A 25,654-nucleotide genomic window follows, 5' to 3' on the forward strand; every position below is an offset into this window, starting at 1 on the left:
ATACACTCTTTTAGGTGAAAGTATTAATAACTCAAGTTTTTATTTGGTATTAAAGTTCAAATCATTGTCAAATTTAGCTCTCTTGTGAATTGTTGATTGATTGATATAATATAGGTAAATTAAGGTGAAAATTTTGAAGTCTTTGAACTATGAGATGGATATGGGGTATTTATGAGTTTAGGTAATTTTTTTAGGAGTGATAGGGAGTCAGCAAAAATTGTCATATGTAACCATCAATTAGCCATCATCAATATTTTTAATGGTGTGAGATGACATTTAATAGTGTAGGATTACTCATTTTTCTTTGGAAAAGTATACGGAACAACTCTCCTATAAACCAACATAAACCAACTCTATTATAATTTAAATTTTATAAATAAATAAATATTTAAAAATCAAAATTAAAAAAAAGATTCTTTTTACATTTATTCTAATAATATTTATAATACACAATAAAAACAATCCACAAAAACTTAATTCCTTTCCATTTAGAAACAGTCAAATCTCTCCCTCCACAAACCCACCGTCTCCACACATTTTCGACTCCGCAGCCCACCAACCACCGTCGCATTTTTCGTCGTACTGCGCAGCCTCTTCCACGCGTCATGTCACCGTCCTTCTTTCGTCGACACCGTCGCCTACTGTCCCGACGCATCTGCACCGCTGCGGCCCCCATCCGTTGCGACGCAACCACCGTCAGTCCCCCAATCGCGATGCGCGATCAACTACTCCGATCCATGGCAACTCCTCCACTCGTGATGCGCGGCCTCCGTGGCTTCCTCCTCGCAACGCACCACCACAAGTCTCCTACCGTCCATGCAACACTGTTCAAGATGTCGTCGCCGGTCACCCAACGACTCTTCTTCTTCTCCTCTCCTCTTTGGTTTCGAATGATTCTTTTAATTATTTTTTTATGTTTCTTTTTCCTACATTTCGGAGGATTCTTTTTATTAGTTTTGAATGATTCTTTTTCCTCTATTTTATATATTTTTTTCGTAGGATTTGGATGATTTTTTTCCTATGTTTTGCATGTTTTTTTCTTAGGATTTGGATGATTCTTTATGTTTTGTATTATTTTTTTTAGAATTTGGATGATTTTTTATCTTATGTTTTGGTGTTTTTTTTGGAATTTGGACATTTTTTTTAAAAGAGAAATTAGTATTTGCGTAATAAATGATAAAAGATGAATTAGAGTAAAAAGAGACAATTAATAATCATTGATTTTGTATTTTTTAAAAAATAAATTTAAATAATTAATAATTAATAACAATTAATTAGTATAGAATGTAATTTAAATATGTTTATTGGCTTGTTGTTGACTATACCCCTCTTGGTTCTCTTGGTTCTCTAGCAAGATTCTTTTTCTTTTGATAATTAAGTGTTAACCAGATTTCAATAAAAGTGATGGCCCTAGTCTTTTTTTTTTATTATGCTAAATTTTTATTTAATATAGAGTATTCTTGTTTATGATGTATGTTAACATATTTATGTGTTGTGTTATTTTAACATAGAACAAGAAGTTATTTGACAAAAGAAAAATATTTAATATTAAAGACTTTAGTTTATGATTTTTTTAATTGAAAATTATATTTTAAAACTTTGTTTCATAAATTATAATGATGATGTGTTATTTTTAAACTTGTAATTTTAGACAATATATATTTGTATGATGTAGTAATGTTTTGTGATTTTTTTATTTTTTTAATTTTTCATTAGAGAATGTAAGGAACCTGGGAAATAACGATGAGAAAAATATTTCCCCATAAAAAGAATTGGATATGAGAACGAAAAGCAAATCTAGATTCAGAGATGGAGGAAAAAAAATTATTTTTTGTCCCTATCTTACTCCGTTACTATCCCTAAAAGGCACATACTGCTTTAGTCCCTCCTAATCATCATTATCGTCATCATATATCTATATGCCTGTATATGTACACTTGAGTAAATAATTTGAAATAAAAAAAAGTAGTATTTTACAATTTTGATGATATAAATTTTGAAAAGTATAGCACATTTGTAAAAAAAATCTAAACAAAATAGTGCGTGCATTAATTTTTATACATGTATCTTGAATGTCACGTATTTAGAATTTCTTTTCAAAACAATAAAATAATTCTAAATAACACTTTGGAACACTAAGAGTTTATTATTATTATTATTATTATTATTATTATTATTATTATTGGTAGCCTTAACTTTGAATATAGAAAAAAGTTACAAAGTAAGCAAAGAATATTCTTATTCTAGAATCATATGTTATATATAACAACATTAAACATGTCTAAAACTCTATATAAAATCTAGTCTATAATAAATTTGTCCTTGCAACACGAGAGAGAGAGAGAGAGAGAGAGAGAGAGAGAGAGAGAGAGAGAGAGAGAGAGAGAGAGAGAGAGAGAGAGAGAGATGGCTAGAAATAGTATCGCATATGCACTAATATTACTCATAATTGGAGTAGTAGTTATTTGTTTTGCGGTTGATAATGTGATCCATAATACAATTCCTGAATTCCCTCAGCCTTCATCTTATTATGTTGCAAATGATGCTTTGGCTTTATGTATAAAACAATGCAAGAAAAAATTCCCGTCAAGATCAAAAGTGTACCAGGAATGCATGGCCAAATGCCTTGAGCAGTATTCTTCTAAGCCCAACACCTAAGTGATGGTAAGTATGTAAGTTATCGTAAATCATTTTGAATTCATGTATCTTGTGTATAAATATTTGACGCGATCAATTTTCCATTCTTTTTTAACAATATCGAGAGACCTATCAATTATCGAGAAAGTATCTAAGGTAGTCACTTACTTGATGTAAAATACAACTGAGAATTTAAACACATTTTGGTACTTAATAATAATCTTTAATAATATACAAAATAAATAATGAAAAAATATATATTTGATTTTTTAAATTTAAATGCAAAAGATGTTATGGAATTGTTTTGGTGAACTTTTAATAAAAGATATTTTTTCGAGTTATTTTTTTTCAAAAGATCTTATAAAAAATAAAAATAATTTTATGTTTAGATATGTCATGCAAAAAAATCTTTTTATTTATCAATTATATTTGTGTATAATAATATAAAAATATTTTTTATTTATTTATTATGTAAAAAATATTTTTTTAAAAAAATCTTTTAAAAATATATAAATTTTAACTTTTTAAAAAATGTATTTTTTATTTTTTTAGTATTTTTATTTTTACTACTACAAATTTATCAAACACGTTAAAAATAAAAAAAGATTTTTTTATTAAAAAAATATTTTTTTAACAATTTAATAACGCTCAAATAAATAGAATGTTTGGTTTTTATACTTTATATTATTCGAGTTTGAGGCGCTAATACTACCATTATTGGTAAGGGAATGGAATCCACTTTTAGATGTGTTCTAAAACCTAATATTCTCCAAAAAAAAAATGGAAATTTATTTAAGCACTTTTATCATATTGGGAGGTGATTTAATTTACATCGCTGATATTGGGGTTTTTTCCTTTTTTACTATTATGTTATTTATTTTTCTTTTGTCATATGCTTCAATTTTTTTCTTTTTTGTGGTCTAATTGTTGTTTCTATAAGGCAATACTAGCAAAGAAGTTATTATTATATGTAGTAAAATATTGTGAAATAAAATAATCGCAACAAGTGTTGAGCAGGGGGTCATTTCAAGCAATTAAAAAGATCAGGTTTATTCCGAATTTCCAATCGAAATTTAATTGAATAGTAGTTTAATTAATGGAGAAATATTTCAGCATTTTGACCATATTGAGATGCAATTCACCACGCTAATTTTGGATGCAAAGAGCTTTATTTAAGTCTCCCATTTGTTAAACCTGATCGATAATATTGGAGATAAAAAAATAATAATAATTTATTTTATTTAATAATTAATAAATATTAAATAAAATAAATTTTAATTATTTTTAATTAATATTTTTTGTTGCTAAATATTTCTAAAATCTGACAAGATAATTAACGTAGTATATTTATGGCTTGATAGAATAAGAAATAAAGACACCGCGTGCGTTAATGTCACATACTACAATTTTTTTTTAATTTTTATACTGTCATTATATAAGCCTGTATATGTTACAGTCAATTTTATAGAAAATTTTTCATAGAAGTCCTAACATTTATTACAGGTTTGATAGAGTTGGGATTTTAATAAATCTTCAAATGAAAAGAAGGGGAGTTAAGCATCAGATTACATGGAAGTGATTAGTGCTGCTGATATTGGATACTTCAATAATTTTATTTTCTGTTGTAAAACAACTAAATAAATAAGGATGAGGTGATATAAAATAAAATAAAGAAATATAATTAGATAATTATAGTAGTAGTATTTATTATAATTATTATCTCAATATAATAGAGATAATTAATATGTTTATTAATATTATATATTGTAATGTATGTATATATAAAGAAAGAGAAAGAAGTATTGCAACGTAAAAGAAAGAGGAAATTGTTTATTGCTGTATGTTTGTATGTTTGCCTGAGGCTTAGCCTCTTATTTATAGGCATACAAAAGGTAACATTTTCAACCTTTCTTAAGTTCATTCTCTTTTGAAAATGGACATCCACCTATTTAATCTTATCACAACACTTCCCTTAGATGTTCATTTAGGATTATGCCTCGTTAAAACCTTACTAAAAAAACCCAATGGGAAAAAAACTTTAGTGAAAGAAAAAGAGTACAAGATCCTTTGTGATGGGGACTGCCTCATTAAAAACCTTGTCAAGAAAAACCTAATGGAAAAAAAAACCTGATCAAGGAAAAAAGAGTACAGTCTCCCCCTCTTGTCGATATCATTTAATGTTTCAAAATCGGCACATCCCAATCTTATGTACGAATCTTTCAAAGGAAGATTTTTGGAGTGACTTTGTGAATAAATCTGCCAGATTATCACTTGATCGGATCTGTTGGACATCAATTGTCCCTTGATTTTGAAGATCATGAGTGAAGAAGAATTTGGGATAAATATGCTTTGTTCTATCACCTTTAAGTTGAGCAATGCATGCTGTATTGTCTTCAAACAGGACAGTTGGAGCTATTTTATGATCAGTCAGTCCACATGATGACAGAATATATTGGATCAAACTCCTGAGCCAAAAATACTCATGACTAGCTTCATATATCGCTAGTATTTCAGCATGATTAGAGGAAGTTGTTGCAATTGTCTGTTTTGTGGACCTCTATGATATCGTTGTACCACCATATGTGAATAGGTATCCTGTTTGAGATCTCCTTTTATGTGGATCAGACAAGTATCCAGCATATGCATAGCCAACTAATTGTGACTTGGATCTAGAGGGATAAAACAACCCCATATCAATCGTTCCATGAAGATATCGAAAGATTTGTTTGATTTCATTCTAATGTCTTCTGGTTGCAGAGGAATTATATCTTGCTAGTAAATTCACAGTAAATGATATATCAGGTCGTGTATTATTAGCAAGATACATTAGCGCTCCAATAACACTAAGATATGGTACTTTAGGACCAAGGATATCTTCATTTTCTTCCTTAGGACGGAACTGATCCTTTTTCACATCCAAAGATCTTACGATCATTGGGGTACTTAATGGATGTGACTTATCCATATAAAATCTCTTCAAGATCTTTTCTGTGTTGTTTGATGAATAAAGATCCCATTTTATGTATCCTCGATCTGCAGGCCGAGACAAAATTTAGTCTTTCCAAAATCTTTCATCTCAAACTCTTCTTTTAGAGTTTTTATAATTGTTGGAATCTCTTCAGGAGTTCCAATGATATTTAAATTATTAACGTACACAGCAATTATAATGAATTCAGATGCATATTTCTTTATGAAAATACATGGACAGATATCATCATTCTTGAATCTATTTTTAGCCAAATACTCAGTAAGACGATTATACCACATTCGTCTAGATTGCTTTAGACCATATAAAGATCTTTGCAATTTGACTGAGTATAACCCTTGCGAATATTCATTGGATGGTTTAGATATCTTTAGTCCTTCAAGAACTTTTATATAGATATCCCGATCTAATGAGCCATATAAATAGGCTGTTACCACATCTATTAAATGCATATGCAGTTTATAATATGCAGATAAACTGACCAAATAACGCAATGTTATCGCATCCACTACAGGGGAATACGCTTCTTCATAATCCATACCGGGTCTCTGTGAAAAATCTTGTGCTACAAGTCGAGCTTTGTAGCATACAACTTCATTTTTCTCATTTCGTTTTCGCAAACCAGGATTTAAATACATCTTCAGTTTGTGTCTCAAGATATCTCACTACAGAGAGAGAATCATATCCAACATATATCCCCAATTTTTTTTGGGTCCCATTTTGGTGCGATTAGGTAGTGCAATGGGAACATATATCACACACCCAAATATTCTTAAATGGGAAATATTTGACTGCTGGCCAAAAGCTAATTGCATAGGAGAGAACTAATGGTAACTCATTGCCTCAAATGAATAAGTGCTGCTGCATGTAAAATAGCATGCCTCCACAGCGAGGTTGGGAGATTTGTTCTAATAAGTAAGGGTCTAGCAATTAATTGGAGGCGTTTAATAAATGATTCTGCTAACCCATTTTGTGTGTGAACATAAGCTACTGGATGCTCAACACTTATTCCATTAGCCATACAATAAGCATCAAAAGTTTGAGAAGTAAATTCACCAGCATTATCAAGACGAATTGCTTTGATTGAATTTTCTGGAAATTGTGCTTTTAATCGAATAATTTGAGTCAGTAATCTCGCAAACACCAGGTTGTGAGAAGACAATAAGCACACATGTGACCATCTCAAAGATGCGTCTATTAGGACCATAAAATATCTAAAAGATTCACATAGTGGATGAATAGGTCCACCTATATGGCTTTGAATCCTTTCTAAGGATTCAGAGAACTCAAATCCAATCTTTACTGGTGATGGCCTTAAAATTAACTTTCCCTGAGAACATGCAGCATAACAAAATTCATCAGATTTAAGAATCTTCTGGTTTTTTAGTGAATGTCCATGGGAGTTTTCAATAATTCTTCGCATCATGGTTGTTCCTGGATGACCCAATCGATCGTGACAAGTTATAAATTCATTTGGGCTAGTAAACTTCTGGTTTACAGTGGCATGTGATTCAATCGCACTAATCTTGGTATAATATAATCCAGATGAAAGTGAGGGTAACTTTTCTAGTATAACCTTTTTTAAATCATGAGTTTTGATACATAAGTACTCATGATTTCCCTCATTCATAGTTTCAATATGATATCCATTTCGGCGAATATCTTTGAAACTCAACAAGTTCCTCAGAGACTTGGTAGATAATAGTGCATTATTTATTATGAATTTTGTTCCTCCAGGAAACAAAATTATGGCTCTTCCGGAGCCTTCTATTACATTGTCTGAGACAATAATAGTATTAACATATTCTTCTTTTGGCACAAGATGGGTAAAATATATATCACTTTTGAGAATGGTGTGCGAACTTGCACTATCCGCAAGGCATACATCTTCATTATATATCCTTGCCATTTTCTTCAAAGATAAATAATAATAAAATGAGTAGTAATACATGCATAATCAAATTGAATTCTTGATTGGAATTATTTTTCTAAAAAACACTGCACATAATGTCATATACTAAAATTTTATTTTAAAACTTGACACATTTAATGATTTCAAAATTCATGAACATTAATATTTCATTATTTATATACATCACTTAAATATATAGAAAATAAAACTTAACAATAAGTTCTTTACATTATTTATTTACATGGATACTTAACAATCCCACATATTATAATATTTCATCATTGATCAAATGACCAATATTTTCTTTAGGATCCTCAAAAAAATCAGATACATCATAATGAGTGGTAGAATTTTCAGCATCGTTTGAAACAAAATTTGTTTCCTTTCCTTTGTCATCCTTTTTCAAAGATGCTTGATAAAGATCAACTAGGTACCTTGGGGTACGACAGGTACGTGTCCAATGGTCCTTTCCATCACAACGAAAGTATTTATTCTCAATTGATTTACTTTGCCCATTATTTCTTTCTTTATCCCACTTCTGGTGAGATCCTTACTTGTGAATATAATTCTTCTTCTTTCCATAAATTTTCTTATTACCAAAATCTTGCCATTTACAGAAATTATAGTAGTAGTATTTTATTTTTGAAAAATAGTTATTTTTTAATTTAAATTAAAAAAATCTTGGTTAAATATGACTTATTCCGATGTACCTGTATATTTTTAGAAACGATAACAATGATTGTCATCGTTAAATATGGCTTTTTTTAATTTATAATTAAAAAATCCTTGAAGAAGCTATGCTTGTTGTCCGTGTATTTTTGTGTACTCCTATATACTGTTTGTAGATCTATATACTATTTTCTAGACTATGATATGGATTAAAAACGTGTGTTTAAAAAAATTTGAGTGAAGTTCGCCAGGATAAGGTAAACTTGCCAATTTTTATAGAGTTCGTCCGGGGTTCGATGAACTTGCCCAAATGTCAAAAAAAAAATATATTTAGAGAATTAAAGTAAAAAAATCATGTTTGGGGAAATAATAATTTTTTTATTTTATTATAGAAAAAAATCCTACATTTTAATGACTATTTATTTATTAAATTTCTATGCGATTTATTTCATAAGAATCTTGTTTGAATAATAATATGCTTAAAATGGATATTCATTCTAAAATCTTAGTTCCTAAAATGTTGTTAGAACGATTTAATTAATGGATATGGATATTAAAATATTAATGTCTGTTTAGTTGTGCAAGATGTATATAAATTTTGTATGGAAGGTGGAAAACTCTTCCCTATAAAGAAGTTTAAGGTTTTGGTAGGCCAAAAAAGAGTAAAATTTGGCCCATTAATATTTTGTTTGGATGGAAGATGGAAAAAGAGAGGAAAAAAATGAAAGGAAAGAAAATAGAAGGAAAGAAAATGAAAGAAAAAGTTAATTTTTTTTATGTTGTTTCGATGAAGAGAAAATAGATAGAAAGAAAATAGGAGAAAATTTTTCTTTTGTTTAGATGAAAGGAAAAGTAAGAATAATAAAAACTACTCATTTATTCTTAAATTATTTTGAATTTATTCTTTTCTATTGTCTTTTAATGTCATAAATAAAAAATATATATTATTCTTTTTAAGAATATATAAATAAATAATCTCCTAAAAGAATAATAAAAAATACTCATACTTTACATCATTAATCTTCTTAAGCATATTTAAAAAAAAGTTTCACTAAATTATTTTTACAAAATAAAATATTATCAAAACTGGGTAGCATTTCTTTCTTACTACGTGCCACAAAAAATCATATACAATTTTTATAAACATGTAACAAAACACCAAAAAAGTAATGACGACCAGAACTCCTAGAGAGTACTATTTTATCACCACACAGCACTTTTCAAAAGGGTAATTCTTCATGGTCAGAGTCATTGTCTACTTCCAAAAAATCAATTCTACATAGCTTGAGCCATCTGTACCCATTTACTTCAAAAAATATGGTTTTTCTGAGTTAAAGATATTAACACATGATCGATTTCTACTTGTACTAAGCAGTGTACTCGTTGTTCCCAAACATTTTCAAGTATTATAATTCCTGCACGAGCATATACAACAAAGACAAATTAATTCAAAGATCAGATTTGATCATAATAATCTATTTTATCGATGTCTTTCTATTTAAACAACTAATCAACCTCAAAGTATATATACATAAAGTGATTTTCAACCATGGTTAACATAAATAAAACAGAAAATGATATCTTCTTTAAATACATGAAGATATACCCATAGTATACGACACTCAGAAACACATAATCAATTAATAAAAGCAATAACCTCAAATTAACCAGAAATTAAGTGCGTATAAAAGTTATACCTGTAATGATGAATGTTTTCTGAAAGTATCAAATTTTTTAAGCGAACACCAGCAGCTGTCATGAAATAAAAAAGAGCATCCAATCGCATTTCAGGTGGGTTCCCAAAAATTTGGCGCTTTTTCTGCTCATTTTCACATAAAAACTGATAACATTGCATCCGAGCTGAACCTATCAGACCCAATTCAGTCAACATATCCCATATATCTGATTTGATGTAAAGGCGAGGCCTACTTTGTTGCACAATAGCCAACCCTTTTTCAGTAATTGCAACTTGTCTTTCAATTAATGAGACTTATTCTTCGGCAACCGAAACTTGCCTCTCAGCCACAGAAGCTTATCTCTCAGCTGATTCAACCTGCCTCTGAGGCATGTCATGTAGCTTGCTAGACAGATAACAACCTTCTTTGACAGCATCGGCCATGGTAGTAATTCCCAAAGCAACTTTCTCATATTGTGCCTCCAAAAAATCATTCATAGGAGACTTACACTTTGTTCCTCGTGACGTTGAAGTTCCACCTAATTGATTTGGCTGACTATGAGGAGCACTTGGTGAATCTAAATTAACAGAAAATGTTGGGGTATCATTTTTCATATTAACATCTATGTCAGAAAATCCAATGTTTTCAAACGAGTCATTCAAATCAATGGGATCTCTATCTAGTTGTTGAATTCTTTCTCATGAAGTAGCAGCCCCTTTACCGGTAGGTCTATCAGCACTGAACAACTCCTTCAAAGTATCAGAATGCTTAATTTGTATTTTCTTCCATTTTTCTGCATGTGGTTTCTCCTGCATAAAGAAATGTTAAAATTATTTTGCAACTAACTTGGGCATTCGTATAAGTAATAAAAAAGTATAAGATACCTTAATAAAGTCTTGCCACACTTCTTCTTCAGCTTCAAACTTTCTAGTAACAGGATTTTACGCAAATCCAATTAAGTGATGAAATAAGTCATATGTCTCAGCAAAATGATCTTTCAATGTCTTCATTCTATTCTTAATGTGGTTCTTTGTTATGTGTGGGCCTATTGCTATGCTCAAAATCTTCACAATAGCATATGCTTCAAGTGTCTACGAGCCATCATGTCTATTACCTTTCAATGCTTCTTCTGCTAATGCATTTAGCAGAACTTAATCCATCTCATCAGACCATGTTAAGTTGTCTTTCGAAGGTTGGTTAGCTTTTGTTGTTTTATTTCCTTTATTTGGCATTATTTAACCTGTAAAAAATCCCTTAAAAAAATCTAATTAAATAATTTTGACTGTAAAATACATATTTATATACATATTCATATATATGAAACATATCATCACTCATAAAGTTTGATACACATTCCATATTTCAGCTGCAATATTATCTCGCAGCATTGCTGCATATCTATATTCTTCATCACGTTGTTGATTTGATTGAAATCTATCTATGTTGCATTCTTGTAGCAATTCTCGGTCAACGGCATCAATTATAGATTGATTAACATCGACACCCATCAAAAAGTTATGCAATATACAACATGCCAAAAAATGTCTCTCATAGTTTCAAATGAATAATAAGGTTCAGTGTCGCCATCTATAATTGGGGATCTTTTCTTTAAAACTCCGAAACATCTTTCGATGACATTTCGTGATGAAGAATGGTGATGGTTGAATAGTTCTTTCGGATTTTGGGGCTCATGTACTGAATACTCTTTTAGGTGATACCGAACACCTCTATATGGTGTAAGTATCCCAGTCTTTAGCATAAATCCAGCATCGCCTAGATAAAACTTTTCTACAACAGTTGCATACACAAATTAAAGTATAACATATTGTGTCTATGAATTTGAATTTATGTAGGCAATTTTATAAATTACACTATCACAGACCTTCGGAGATTCAAAGTGGATATTCCCTACTTAGAGCATCTTTCAAAATTCTCGAGTCAGAGGCAGCTCCTTCTCAACCAAACAACACATAAGTGAATTTCATATCAAACTCGCAGGCAGCTAACACATTTTGTGTGGGGTGATATTTTCTTCCGCGAAAATGAGGGGCTTCCATCCTTGGTACCTTCACACGACTATGAGTACCATCTATGGCTCCAATGCCGTCCTTTTTTAGAAAATATATTGACATATTAACGTAACTATTTTATCATTATTTTGTTGACAATTACATAAAATTCACCAAGTAAATCAAAAGATTTAGTACCTTGAAAAACGGATAGAATCGACTATTATAAAGTATTTCATAAGGAACATCCTCACCAGACGATTTCTTGAAGAAGTCTCTCTCTAAGGATAGAATAACATATAGGACGTTGTGAAAGTGGCGACTAATTGTCTCTCCTGAGCGGTGAAAAAAGAAAGAAATGGTTCTAGTTTTCACATGGTGCCCTATAATATGTAGGAATTTAGCTACTAGCTCTTCAACCGTAGATCGAGTTGAATCCTTTACTCTACAAGTTCCTCTTAACTTTTGACATAACAGTTGAAATGCTTCAGGGCTCATACGTATGAATCGTTAATTGAGTACGCCTGTTTTTTCTTTCTAAGTTTTCGTCATTAATTTGCCTACGCCTATATTGTGATAATAATTCCAAAGTACACAATGCATGTACCGTAACACATGAAAGAGATGTGACACAAATATGTTGTCTCTTTTCTAACTCGAAGTGACTTGATGTACTTGAATTTCTAAGTCATGTATGACGTTCGTTCTATCTTCTAAATTAGCATCTTCGATATTTTCGTTATCCATCTATGAAAATATAATGTTTAGAATGGACATATCGATAGTAAAAGTAAACAGAAAGTAATATATGTTGTTACATTCTAACAATTCATTTGTTGAAAAAAAAAAACTTAAACTAAATGTTGCATGTAAAAATATGGTTTTACCTTATGCAATGTAAACATACCTTGTTATGAGACACTTGTCTCCAACTCCTAAATGTCAAACTCAATTCCAAAGCTCACTGTCTTAAATAATAAACATACATTGTAAGTCACATGGCATATTAATTAATGCATTGATTTATCACTAAAATTAAGTGGACTTAGGGTCCGTTTAGAAAACTCTAGAAGTAACTTTTTTTAACTTTTGATTTGTGAAAAGTAGTAGTATTAATGTCTGGTGCAATTTTTAAAACCAAATTGCAACTTTCTAAGAAGCTATTTAGGAGCTTATAGAAAAGTTAAAAAAAATAACTTCTCTCATAATACTTCTACTTTTCATTACATTTCTATAAAATAAGCACTTTTAGAGTTAAAAATCCAAACACAAAATAACTTATTTATAAGTTACTTTTAATAGAATCATTTATTGTTTAAGTTATTTTATCAAAAGAAGCTTAATTAAGTTGGTTACCCAAACTAGGCCTTAGCTACCAACAATACTTAATAATTTATACGGTAAAAAATTAAGTTAACCAAAGCACAGTTTCTAAAAAAATAGGTTCAAGATACGTTGAACAAATGCTTTGTAAGTGCACCAATGAAAGAAGCACACTATTTTACTTAGCTATTTAGAAATTAGTAACAACTAAACCATGTACAATTAATAACAGATTATAGCCAGAGACAAATAAGAAAAGCCATTTAATTTAAAGAACTTTTGTATAATTTGAATTTCGTTATAAAAAGAGGGAGCATGTATGTGCTATGCTCTATATCCATTAATTTTCTTTAAATTTTATCAAAGATCCGAAAGAGAAGAATGTCCAAATATTTTGTACCTAATTTTTTTTATTCATATGTTATTTTAATACAAAAATTTAAAATAAAACAATCATAGCACCTGAAGATAAAATCTAACCAGATAAAAAAATGAACATACTTCCACACAAAAGGCAAATAACAAAAAATGTTTTTAGTGTTAAATTTTTAATTTTTAATTATTTACCCTATAATTCATTAATTATTTCATTTGCCTCGTTTCAATTTTAAAAACTTTTAACCTAAAACAAAACTAACAACTCAAATAATAAATAGCAATTTACAAACAATTTCGATAAAGGATAATATCGTACTCCCATATAGGTACTCTTATAGTACCTTCTCTTTGAAGTTCGAAACACAAAGCTTAAACCTTTAAACTTGAACTTGAAACTAAAAGTGATTTGATTCACACAAAAAAATCCTAACAAAACTTAAGCATTTTGTAAATAAAATTTTTCACTTTCAATTCAACTACTCTCACTCTTAGTTAATTCATTTTCTTTCCACTATTTGGTTAAAAGAAGTGACATTTTTCCCTTATTATTATTTTTTTTTGCTCATTCATGATGAGGGATTTGGAACTGTGTATTCAATTTTAATCATGTTTTATGCATTTGGGTCATTAAAAAATTATTTGTTTTATGATTTTTTACCATTTAGGAAGCTTTGGACTTTTGAATAAACTATAGCCATAATATTGATTCAATTAATCACTACACTTTGTTGCAAATGAAGCATGTAATTAAGAAATCAAATCAATTAAAAAGAGAAAAAGAAATAAAAAAGAAAATTAAGAAATCAAACATGCAGAAATCAATAAAAAAGGGTTCATAATATCATATATATTTGTTTAGCTTTTGAATAGAGCAACAATACCCAAACGAGGATCACCAACACACACAAGCCAACACTAAGCAGAAGGCACCCTCTACTGTCGAACTCTATGGAGTATCCAGATTCCACAGGCCAAACCCTAGCAAGGAAGCAACACACAAAGGTTGAAAAGTAAAAGAAGAGCACATACTATGTGCAGTGATTATTTTCCCACTTTGTTTTTGGAGAAAGTACAAAATCAAACGAAAAAGGACTAACTTTTGTCTTGAATTTGCAAGGATGAAGAGAAGAAGGAGTTGTCACGACAATGACGAAACTGTCGTGGCTTGTGGACGATGACAGTAAAGCTGCGGTAGCGCTGTCGAGCACGACGATGAAGCTGCGGTGGAGAAGAGCAGTCTCTCCAAGTTTCAGAGACAAGTAGCTTACATTAGGAATTTTTCTTCAATGTTAACACCATAGATAAATTGGTCATTTTACTTTCATTTTAGAGTTGTCATTAGTTTTCCTTTCCTTTCAATTTCCATTCACATCCAATCAACGAAAAATGAAATTTTTTATCTGTTTCCTTCATTGCATTTTCTTTCCTTTTGTTTTCTATTGATCCAAACAGTGTGTAAATGTGAATTTATGAAGATAGTATTGTGTATTAATTATGAATTGGCCGAACCCACCTACTTCACTTACCCAAAATCGTTGGCTCATGAAAAGGTTCATCTTCCTTTATCTAAGTGGCAAGGGAAAACGTCAAAGACACAGGAAAAAGTTTTCATGACTATTTTTCAATTGCGCCTAAATAGCTTTATATGTTACTCATAGAGATCTCTTAGAATGCATTCGCGCAGACAGGGACAGACTCGCCCCCTTAACTTTTTTAAAAAAATAGTAGGAATAAATTATTAAGTATAATTTAATTTTTTTTAAAATTTATTTAGTATTTAATCTAATATAAATAAAAGTCTAGCCTAACCTAAATGCTAATAATTTTTCATATCTAAAAAGTAAGTAATAATATTAAAAAAATCTGAAAAGATATTATTACTAATATTTTTAATTAAATAAATTTTTTTAAATCCCATAAAGTGGATTTTTTATCTTCTTGGGAACGTCCTTCTTGATTTATTTGGTATTAATTCTCTTTGTTTCAATTACTATAACTGAGAGATCTTTTTCAGCTATGAATATTGTGAAGAATAACTTAGAAACAAAATGAAATATAATTTTCTTGCTAATTGTCTTTTAATTATATTGAAAAGAAAATTGCTGAAAATTTTGACACAGATTCTATTATTAATGAATTTTATGATACGAAGAATTGACCACTTTGTTAATAAAAAGTACATACATATTTTTTGTACTTTAAAATATATTCTCTATCAGTATATTTTTGTAATACATTTTACATTATATAATTTTTTGCATAATTTTTTAATATTATATATGTTATTGGCTCTCTATAATAATATTTTTATATCCATCCTTGCGCGCAGGTAAGGTAATCTCATGAATATTTATACATGTTTATATTTGTTTCCGTTCGAAGTTTGAGACAGTAAACTATGTAATTGACAATTCTTAGTTGGTTTGTGAAATGAGCAGGTGAAGAAGTGGAATCATGTTGTAATGGATTAATTATCTGGATGAAAATGGCAATAATTTCTTCATTACTTGATTGGCTCCTTGTACAGAGTAGTATGTACAAACATCTCTCTGAATTTATTTATTGAGCACAGTAAAGATTGAGCTCCCGAAAGTAGTTTTGATTTGTTTTATTTTTTCATTGCAATTATTAGGAAACAAAAACTTATGTGAGAACTGTACATTGTCTCCATGGAGATTATTTCAATAATGACCAAATTTGGTAATAACATAATCATCACAAGTCTTTCCCTTTCTACCTATGTTAATTTTATATTTTATTAAAACAGAGTTAGATAATTGATTTAAGTTGTTTTATCTTTCGGTTCTTGTAAATTGGCGCATGGTTGTGAATTGTAATCCGGATTTGAGAAATTCCACTAATATTGAAATTGTTGATGATGTATGTGATATAATATATTTAATTATAAGTGATCTATTCAATGGTAATAGGACTTCTTCCATGCTTTAGTTACTTACTTACTCATTAATATTTAACCAGAAATATCATGATATCCAATTATGTTGTATGCAAAATGTTAAATGAAGATTAATACTTATGACATGGAAATGAAATTGGGTGGATACAAAGTTGATTAGAGATGTTAATTATGTTTATATATAATTGGGTCACATCAAGGATTAGTAGAATTTATTATAGTTTATAGTTGTTCCATTAATTGAAATATGACATAGAATGTTTATCTTACAAATGAATTCTATGTCGGGAAATGGTTGCTCAATTAGAACTAAATATATCATAATAATTAAATTATGCTAATTAAATGCATATTTAATCTGGCCTGAAAAAAATTAAAAAAAAATATCATGTAATATGTAGTGGTTTCTATCCTTTTGTAGTCTTCTTAATTAAGATTGTAAGTGTGATTAACTTTTTTCGAAGAAGTATGACCGATAAAAATGTGTACTTTTTTAACTGGTGTATGAAAAATATTTTCTTTTATAAAAGAAAAGGTATAAATAATAGAAACCCGTAATGAAAATATAAATATCTTTGCGAAATCAAAAACAAAACACTGAATTGGCACCAAAAGTGTGTGCTATAAATTTTTTTGATAAAAAAAGGTGGGTTATAATAGGAGAAATAATCCTAACACGTGTTGTAGCTTTTGGCTAGCAACTTCCATTTGGAAAAAAATATATTAAACTAAGTTAAAAGGAAATAGAATGTCCCATTGAGAATTAGATTCTTTGAAAGTTAATCTTGACTTTAAAATCAATGGGATTGTCTTATTTGGTAGCAATACATGAAGACTTCTCCTATGAGTGACCCTTGAAAGTGCAATATAAAGTTAGCTATGTGTAAAAACGGGTTTTTTTTAGAATCAACCCTACATTTGACAATGATTGACCTTGGCTCTTGTTGATTGACATTGCATAGGATACCATTATTGAAAACTGTCTGCGTTGAAATCTGAATGGTATTCTATGATTGGATGTAGTGAGGGTCATCAATGGTATGAATACCTTACCACCATTTTCACTACCTAAAAAGCTTTTGCTTCAATGATGTGTCTTCCGAGTTTAGAAACTACCAATCATGTACCATTACATAGTCCAGCTGGGTGGTCTACGTTCCTTAGTAACATTATCAGGTTCCCTACTTTTAATGTTAATTCATGGTTGAGAACACTTGAACATCTAATGCTATTTAGAAACTCGGGTGTATGAACTGATGCCAATAAGTCATTGTGCGATTCTGACTAATGTGCGGTGTCCAAACTATAATAAGTTTTAGATTATTCACTATTTAAACTCATCATGAAGCTATTGATTTCATCAACTATATGTACAGTTGGTACAAATATAGCTCTTTCCTTCAAATGTGATACACAATTTACCCCTAAAAACAATTCTGAGTATGTTGCCTTACAGATAGATACTATAGGGTCATCCCGTTGATCAATGAGAATATCATCAGGAATTCCTATCTTGTCTATCTCATCAATAAAATCACCACACTGACCATCTCCAATTGACAAAATTCAATTAGCAAACTGTTTTACCTCATTATTCCTTTCATCAAGAGTGTCCGCCCGCAGCCGCATGTTCTGTGTTAGTGACAATAACTTGCAACTATCCCAAATATATGAATAATTGATTGTTGCATTGATAATATCTTACCTATTGTCCTGGGGTATGACAAGTAGTATTTGTCAAAAATCTCCACCAAATACAAACAGTCTTGCCTCCAAAAGGTTGTTGAAGACTATTAGCATTCTTGAACCTTAATATGTCTCATTGTTCTATCAAGTGCTTCGATGCAAAGTTTATTGACCATTGAAGCTTCATCCCATATAATAAGCTTACATCGAATTATCAACTCTGCCACAGGGCTGTTTTGATTAATGTGACATGTTGAAAACTCATCAAGGTTAATAGGGATTGCAAAACATGAGTGTGTTGGCCTTCCACCGGGGAGCAAGAGAGATGCTATCCCACTCGAAACAACCATCAAGACAATTTGACCTTTAGATCTAATTGTAGCAGCTAATATTTTCCAAACAAATGTCTTGTCATATCCATATAGAAAAAACACACCACCATCACCACTATTGACAGCTGCTAATATTTGTTTATACACTCTCTTCTGCTCATCTGTTAGCTTTTGTAATAAATCTGCATGTTCCACTGCCTATCATAACGAAGCTCGTCACAAATAAGCCTATTGACACCATTGGACATCAATTGTTGATAACACATGTTCATGTTAGGGAATGGCATAGAAGGGATGTCTCTTAGGCTCTTATTGTATCCCTTTAATAAGTTCGCAATTTCAATAAGAGTCAAGTCTCTTATTTCTGTCTCTCCGTGGGGTGCTCCAGTGTTACTGGTGAAGAAGAAGGATGGGAGTATGCGGCTCCGTATGGATTACAGGCAGCTGAACAAGGTTACAATAAAGAATAAGTACCCATTGCCTAGAATTGATGATCTCATAGATCAGTTACAAGGAGCTGGAGTTTTCTCCAAGATCGATTTGTGATCCGGTTATCACCAGATAAGGGTGAGGGGTGAGGATATCCCTAAGACCGCTTTCAGGACTCGTTATGGTCATTACGAGTACACTGTAATGTCCTTTGGGTTGACGAACGCTCCTGCGGTATTCATGGATTACATGAATAGAATTTTCCGTCCGTTTCTGGATAAATTCGTTGTTGTCTTCATTGATGACATACTGATTTATTCCAAGACTGAGGAAGAGCATGTGGAACACTTGAGGACCGTGTTGCAGATTCTAAAGGAGAAGAAACTCTATGCAAAACTGTCTAAGTGTGAGTTTTGGAAGAGTGAGGTGAAGTTTTTGGGCCATGTGGTGAGTAAGAAGGGAATAGCCGTAGATCCAACTAAGGTGGAGGCTGTGATGGATTGGAAGCAACCAACCACCGTAACAGAGATAAGGAGTTTTCTGGGTTTAGCTGGTTATTACCGAAGGTTTATGAAGGGCTTTTCACAGATAGCTTTGCCAATGACAAAGTTAACCCGCAACGACACTCCGTTTGTTTGGACTCCTGAGTGCGAGGAGAGCTTTCAGACATTGAAGAAAAAGTTGACCACTGCACCTGTGTTAGTGTTAGCCGAGCCGAATGAGCCATTTGAGGTGTATTGTGATGCCTCATTAAAGGGTCTAGGGTGCGTGCTGATGCAGCATCATAATGTGGTGGTGTATGCCTCACGACAGTTGAGACCGCATGAAGTGAATTATCCTACACACGATTTGGAACTCGCTGCGGTTGTGTTTGCCTTGAAGGTGTGGAGGCATTACCTCTATGGGGTTAAGTTAAGAGTTTTCTCTGATCATAAGAGCTTGAAGTACCTCTTTAATCAGAAAGAGCTTAATATGAGGCAGAGAAGGTGGATGGAATTGTTGAAGGACTATGACTTTGAGTTGCATTACCATCCGGGAAAGGCGAACGTAGTGGCGGATGCGTTAAGTCGGAAGTCGTTATACGCGGCTTGGATGATGCTTCAAGAGGAGAAGTTGCTCAAGGGATTCGAGAGTCTAAAAATTGGTGCTCGAGAAGTATCCGGAACTTTGTGTTTGAGCCGATTAGAAATCTCAAGTGACTTTAAGTCCGAACTCCTAAAGGCTCATCAAAATGATGAAGCGTTATGGAAGGTGTTACCGGCTATTAAACAAGGAAAACAGTGGAGAGTGTCGGAAGAAAAAGATGGGTTATGGAGATTCAAGGGTAGGATCATTGTGCCGGATGTTGGCACTTTGAGGCAAGATATTTTAAAGGAGGCACACAAAAGTGGATTCTCCATTCACTCAGGAAGTACTAAGATATACCATGATTTAAAGCGATGTTTTGGTGGCCGGGTATGAAGAATGATGTGGTGGAATATGTTTCAAAATGCTTAACTTGTCAAAAGGTAAAGATTGAACATCAAAGACCTTCCGGGATGTTGCAACCCTTAGAGATTCCACAATGGAAGTGGAAAAGTATTGCAATGGACTTCGTGTCAGGATTGCCAAGAACTAGGGCTGGTTTTGATGCTATTTGGGTGATTGTGGACCGACTGACGAAGTCAGCTCACTTTTTGCCCATTCGTATGACTTACACCCTTGAGGAGCTAGCACGGTTATACATAAAGGAGATTGTGAGACTTCATGGTGTACCTGCTACTATAATCTCTGATAGAGATCCTCGTTTCACTTCAAGGTTTTGGGGTGCATTTCAGAAAGCTTTTGGAACCCGATTAAGCTTGAGCACGGCTTACCATCCTCAAACAGATGGTCAATCCGAGAGGACGATCCAAACACTAGAGGATATGTTGAGAGCTTGTGTTTTGGACCAACCGGTGAGTTGGGATCGGTATATGCCATTAGTGGAGTCTGCATACAATAATAGTTATCATGCGAGCATCGGAATGGCTCCGTATGAGGCCTTGTATGGGAGGAAATGTCAATCTCCGCTATGTTGGTATGAAGCTGGAGAGAAAAGCTTGTTGGAACCGGAAATGATAGCTGAGACCACTGAACAAGTCAAGAAAATCCGTGATAGGATGCTTACGGCACAGAGTTGTCAAAAGAGTTACGCCGATTAGAGGCGAAAGCCCTTAGAATTTGAGGAAGGAGACCATGTTTTCCTTAAGGTTACTCCGACCACGGGAGTAGGTAGGGCGATTAAAGCAAAAAAGTTGAATCCTCGATACATTGGTCCATTTCAGATCCTGGAGAGGATTGGACCGGTGGCGTATCGGATGGCTCTACCACCTCATCTTTCGAATCTGCACGACGTGTTTCACGTGTCGCAGCTTCGGAAGTACACTCCTGATGCTAGCCATGTGTTGGAACCAGAGTCGGTTCAGTTAAGGGAAGATTTGACGCTTCCAGTGGCTCCGGTCAGAATTGATGATACTAGTATCAAACGGTTGCGTGGAAAAGAGGTTTCATTAGTCAAAGTGGCATGGAGTCGAGGCGGTGTTGAGGAACACACTTGGGAACTTGAGTCGGAGATGCGAATGGATTATCCGCATTTATTCTCAGGTATTTGCATTTGAATTTTGTGGGCAAAATTCCCAATTAGGTGGGTAGAATGTAAACCCCGGTTAATTAACGGCTAATTAACCCATAAATGAGAATTTATTCTAGAAAGCCTAAAATGTGATTTTTGTGGCTAAATATGATAGAGGAGATTGAGACGAGAATTTCGGTACCAATTTTATAGAATTCGGACCAAGATTGGACCGAACGGGCCAAACCGGGCCAACCGGACCCAAAGTGGGCCCTTGGCCCAACATAACTAAACCAAACCCTAGTTTTCAGCATTCTCTCTCCTCACTAAACACACTCACATGCGGAAAATAGAGGCCATGGAGGGAAGAACACTCTCTCAAGTTCTTTCTCTCACTTGATCTTCAAACCACCATAACTTTTGATCTAGAGCTCCGATTGCCGCTCCGTTTGCGACCACGTGTTCACCGTGGAGAGCTCTATAAAACCCATACAATCAATCTTGAGGTAAGCCACGTTTTGCTCTTCGAAATTCCAGCCTTATTTTCGAGTTTTATGAGCAAAAATATTGAGATTTTGGGCTCTTTGATGTTATAGAACCCAACTCTCTTGAAGGAGAAGGTTAATCTTGTCTTCTTGGACCTTGGGTGTGGTAAAATTCTCAACTCTAGTGTAATTTGTTGTTCTATGATGTTTGGGTATTGAGATGTTGTGTATGGGTATGATGATTGTGGCTTAGGTTGTGTATATGTGAATATTGGGGCTTGAGTGGTGATTTTGAAATGCTTGAAAAAGGGATTTGGTGGTGAAAAATCTGTTCTTGGAGGTGTTGAGGCCTTGAGAGCTTGTGGATAAGTGATTTGGAAGTGCTCCGGTTGAGCTTGGGAAATCGGCTAAGGTATGGTTTCGGTTTCCTGTATCTAATATGTAATGTGGTAGGAAATACTTAGGCTAGAGGCCCTAAGATAGGCATTGAATTGTTGATGTTGTTGAATTGTTGATATATATGATGTGGTCATATATGTGATGATGATTAATGATGCATTGATGGTATGATATATGAGAAATATGCATGTTGTGATATATGCTTGATGATTGGTTATGGTTGAATTGTGGGTTGAACCATGTTGATGGTGAGTATGATATTGATTGTGTACATTGATGATTTAGTGGAATTGATGTTGTTGAGAATTGGCATGCGGAAGAGTATATGATATGTCAATATATTTGAGTTTGAGCCACTTGGGTGAAGTGGGTTAAAATGATGAGATAGTGATTTTGATAAATTGTGGTAAAGTGTCAATGTATGAGTTGAAGAGGCTTGATGTTGAATTTGATATATTTTGATTGATTTCAAAGAAAAGGGATGAAATTGGCATGTTTTGATTGATTTTGAAAAGAGTTGAAAATGGCTTGTTTTGAAAATGGCATTTTGTGGTTTTTATGAAAAACATGGTTTTTGGGTATACTTTGGTGGGACATAACTTGGACTACGGATCTCCATTTTGTGCCAAATCTGTTTAGAAATGAAATTGGATCCGGGATGTCCATGTCGTTTGAAGAACGGGTGAAAAACAATTTAAAATGAGAAAGTTATGTCCGTCGGAAGATTGGGGTTTGAATCTGTGAATTCTGCAGCTTTTAACTTAGAAAATTTTTAGCAGAATGACCCCTTGCGCGTGGGCGCACTTGGCGCGTACGCGCCGATCTTCCAGAAAACGCAATCCATGCGTGCGCGTGGTGTGCGCGAGCGCTCCGATGTGCTGCAACCAATGCCCAGCCATTTTGCCCGAGAGTTGTGCCAGAATCGTGCCAGCTTTGTGCTAGGGGCACGAGAGTACCCACGCGTACGCTTGGTTGACGCGTGCGCGTCGCTTGGCTATTTTTTATCCACGCGTTAGCGTGCATGACGCTTACGCGTCGATGAGTTTTCGAGGCCATCCACGCGTGCGCGTGGAGTGCGCGTACGCGTGGCCCTGTTTTCATCCCAAGGTTGATTTTTGAGTTTTAAAAAGCCAAATTTCATACTTCTAAGCCTCCGATCTCACCGCTTACGTCTTAAATCATTATGATATGTCTAGCTATGAGAAGAAGGGCTAGTGAATGTGGTAACTTGCGAGTGAAGCAAGGGAAAAATGAATTATCAAAGAGGATCAAAGATGATTATGTGAGATGCGGAGGATGGTGGTGGAAGTGCTTGTTATGCCATGGGTCGAAAGGCTGTAATTGTTGATGAAACGGCTGGTTATGGATTTAACCGTGAGCCGGGTGGCTGGTTATGGATTTAACCGTGAGCCGGATGGCTGGATTATTGCCATGTTACGGCGGGGCCATGATTATGGCTATGTATAAACGCATATATATGCTGTTGAATGAATTGTGAATGTTGCACTTCCATTATCGGAGATGAGAGTTTCCCTGGGAGAAAGCAGTGGCTATCCACCACGTGCTCCAGGTCGAGACTTGAAGCTCTTTTGACCCTATGTCGTCAGGGTGGCCGGACACTGTGAAATTCCCGGACGAGCTCACCCCCAAAAATATTCACCAGTGATGGTGATGGATAAATATTCACCAGTGAGGGTGATGGATATGGATCATGATTATGATCAAGTTTATATTGAGTATGACTCAAGTTGGGGAGACACGACAGAGGGACAGTCCAATGGTTAACTGCCAGGACTTGTCGGGTTGGCTCTGTAACCGACAGATGATATCATCAGCCACTAGGGACAGGCATTCATCATATGCATACTATATGAATTGTTTGAGATTGCCTACTTGACTGCATATTATTTGTTAATTGTCTAAATGCCTTAATTGTTCCTACTTGTATATTTCTTGTTTGATATAACTGTGTTTGCTACATTATATCCTGCTGGTGGTTGGGAGGTTTGAAGGAATTGGAAAGGGAAGTATTAGTTAGACTGAAGAATCTTTAGTCAGATTCCCTTATATGGTTTAGCTTGTTTCTAAACTTTGAATTATCTGGAGGAAGTTCTAGGATTGCCTTCGGCTTTCCTCCATTATTATGTATTATATATGTGGAAGCTGTTACCATGCTGGGGACCTCTGGTTCTCACCCATGCGGATTTTGTGGTTTTCAGATGCAGGACGTGAGGTTTCTCGCTAAAGCATACTGGAGACTTCTAGATTTGCGAAGACCCTTTGTTCTCGGGACTAAGTTTTGGTTTATATATTTTGCTTAGATACTTTTATCTCCATTAAATAATACAAACTGTGATGACTCCTCTTATGGGAGATTTTGGAGAATAAGTTTTATGTATTTGTGTCCCTTTGGGTTTCCTTTGGGGTTTTCCTTATTTTTATCATATGTATATATTGCTATGCTCGGACCGGTTATCTTCGCAGCCGGATCTTGAGTCTTGATATTCCTGTTTTTGACACTCCTTTGTATATATATAATCTCGCGTTGGTTTATCCTTGTTCGTTACGTTATCGATCGGAGTGTTGCGCTTTAGAGTTGCGATTTTTGTTTACCCCTTTTTCTACAAAGGCTCCTAGTTATAATCAATCAATCATACTACTATACGTACTAATTTTTATTTTAGGGGTCGTAATACCTTACCATCTCTGAATTATGACTTAAGCATAAGGCTCTGTATGGTAGGGTGTTACATTATGGTATCAGAACAGTTCGTTCCTGTAGAGCCTGAGGGATGGACTGACTATGCTTCTGTGCATTCTCTGTATGTGTGTTATGTGCTATTAGTATATCTGCTTGATATAATTGGCATAAACGTTCATGAGCATGCATTTGGGACTTTGAAGTACTAGACTTCCGATATTGAGACTGATCAACTTAATATCGATTCTTTGGTGTGTATAGGAACCAGATGGCGCCTCGTGGACGCGGTAGAGGTAGTGTGAGAGGTCGTACGAATGCTCGTACGCCGGAGAATAACCCTAATGACCCGGTGAACTTTATGACTGCGTTGGAGAACATGGCTGCTGCTATGCAAGCCACTGCTGAGGCTCTTGGTCAACAGATGAACAACCATGGTAATGATGGAGGTGGAGTTCAGGGCCCGATGACACTGGCAAACTTTTTGAAGGTTAATCCGCCTAAGTTCAAGGGGACTACTAGCCC

Source organism: Arachis stenosperma, chromosome 3 (genome assembly GCF_014773155.1).
Source record: "Arachis stenosperma cultivar V10309 chromosome 3, arast.V10309.gnm1.PFL2, whole genome shotgun sequence".
Lineage (NCBI taxonomy): Eukaryota > Viridiplantae > Streptophyta > Magnoliopsida > Fabales > Fabaceae > Arachis > Arachis stenosperma.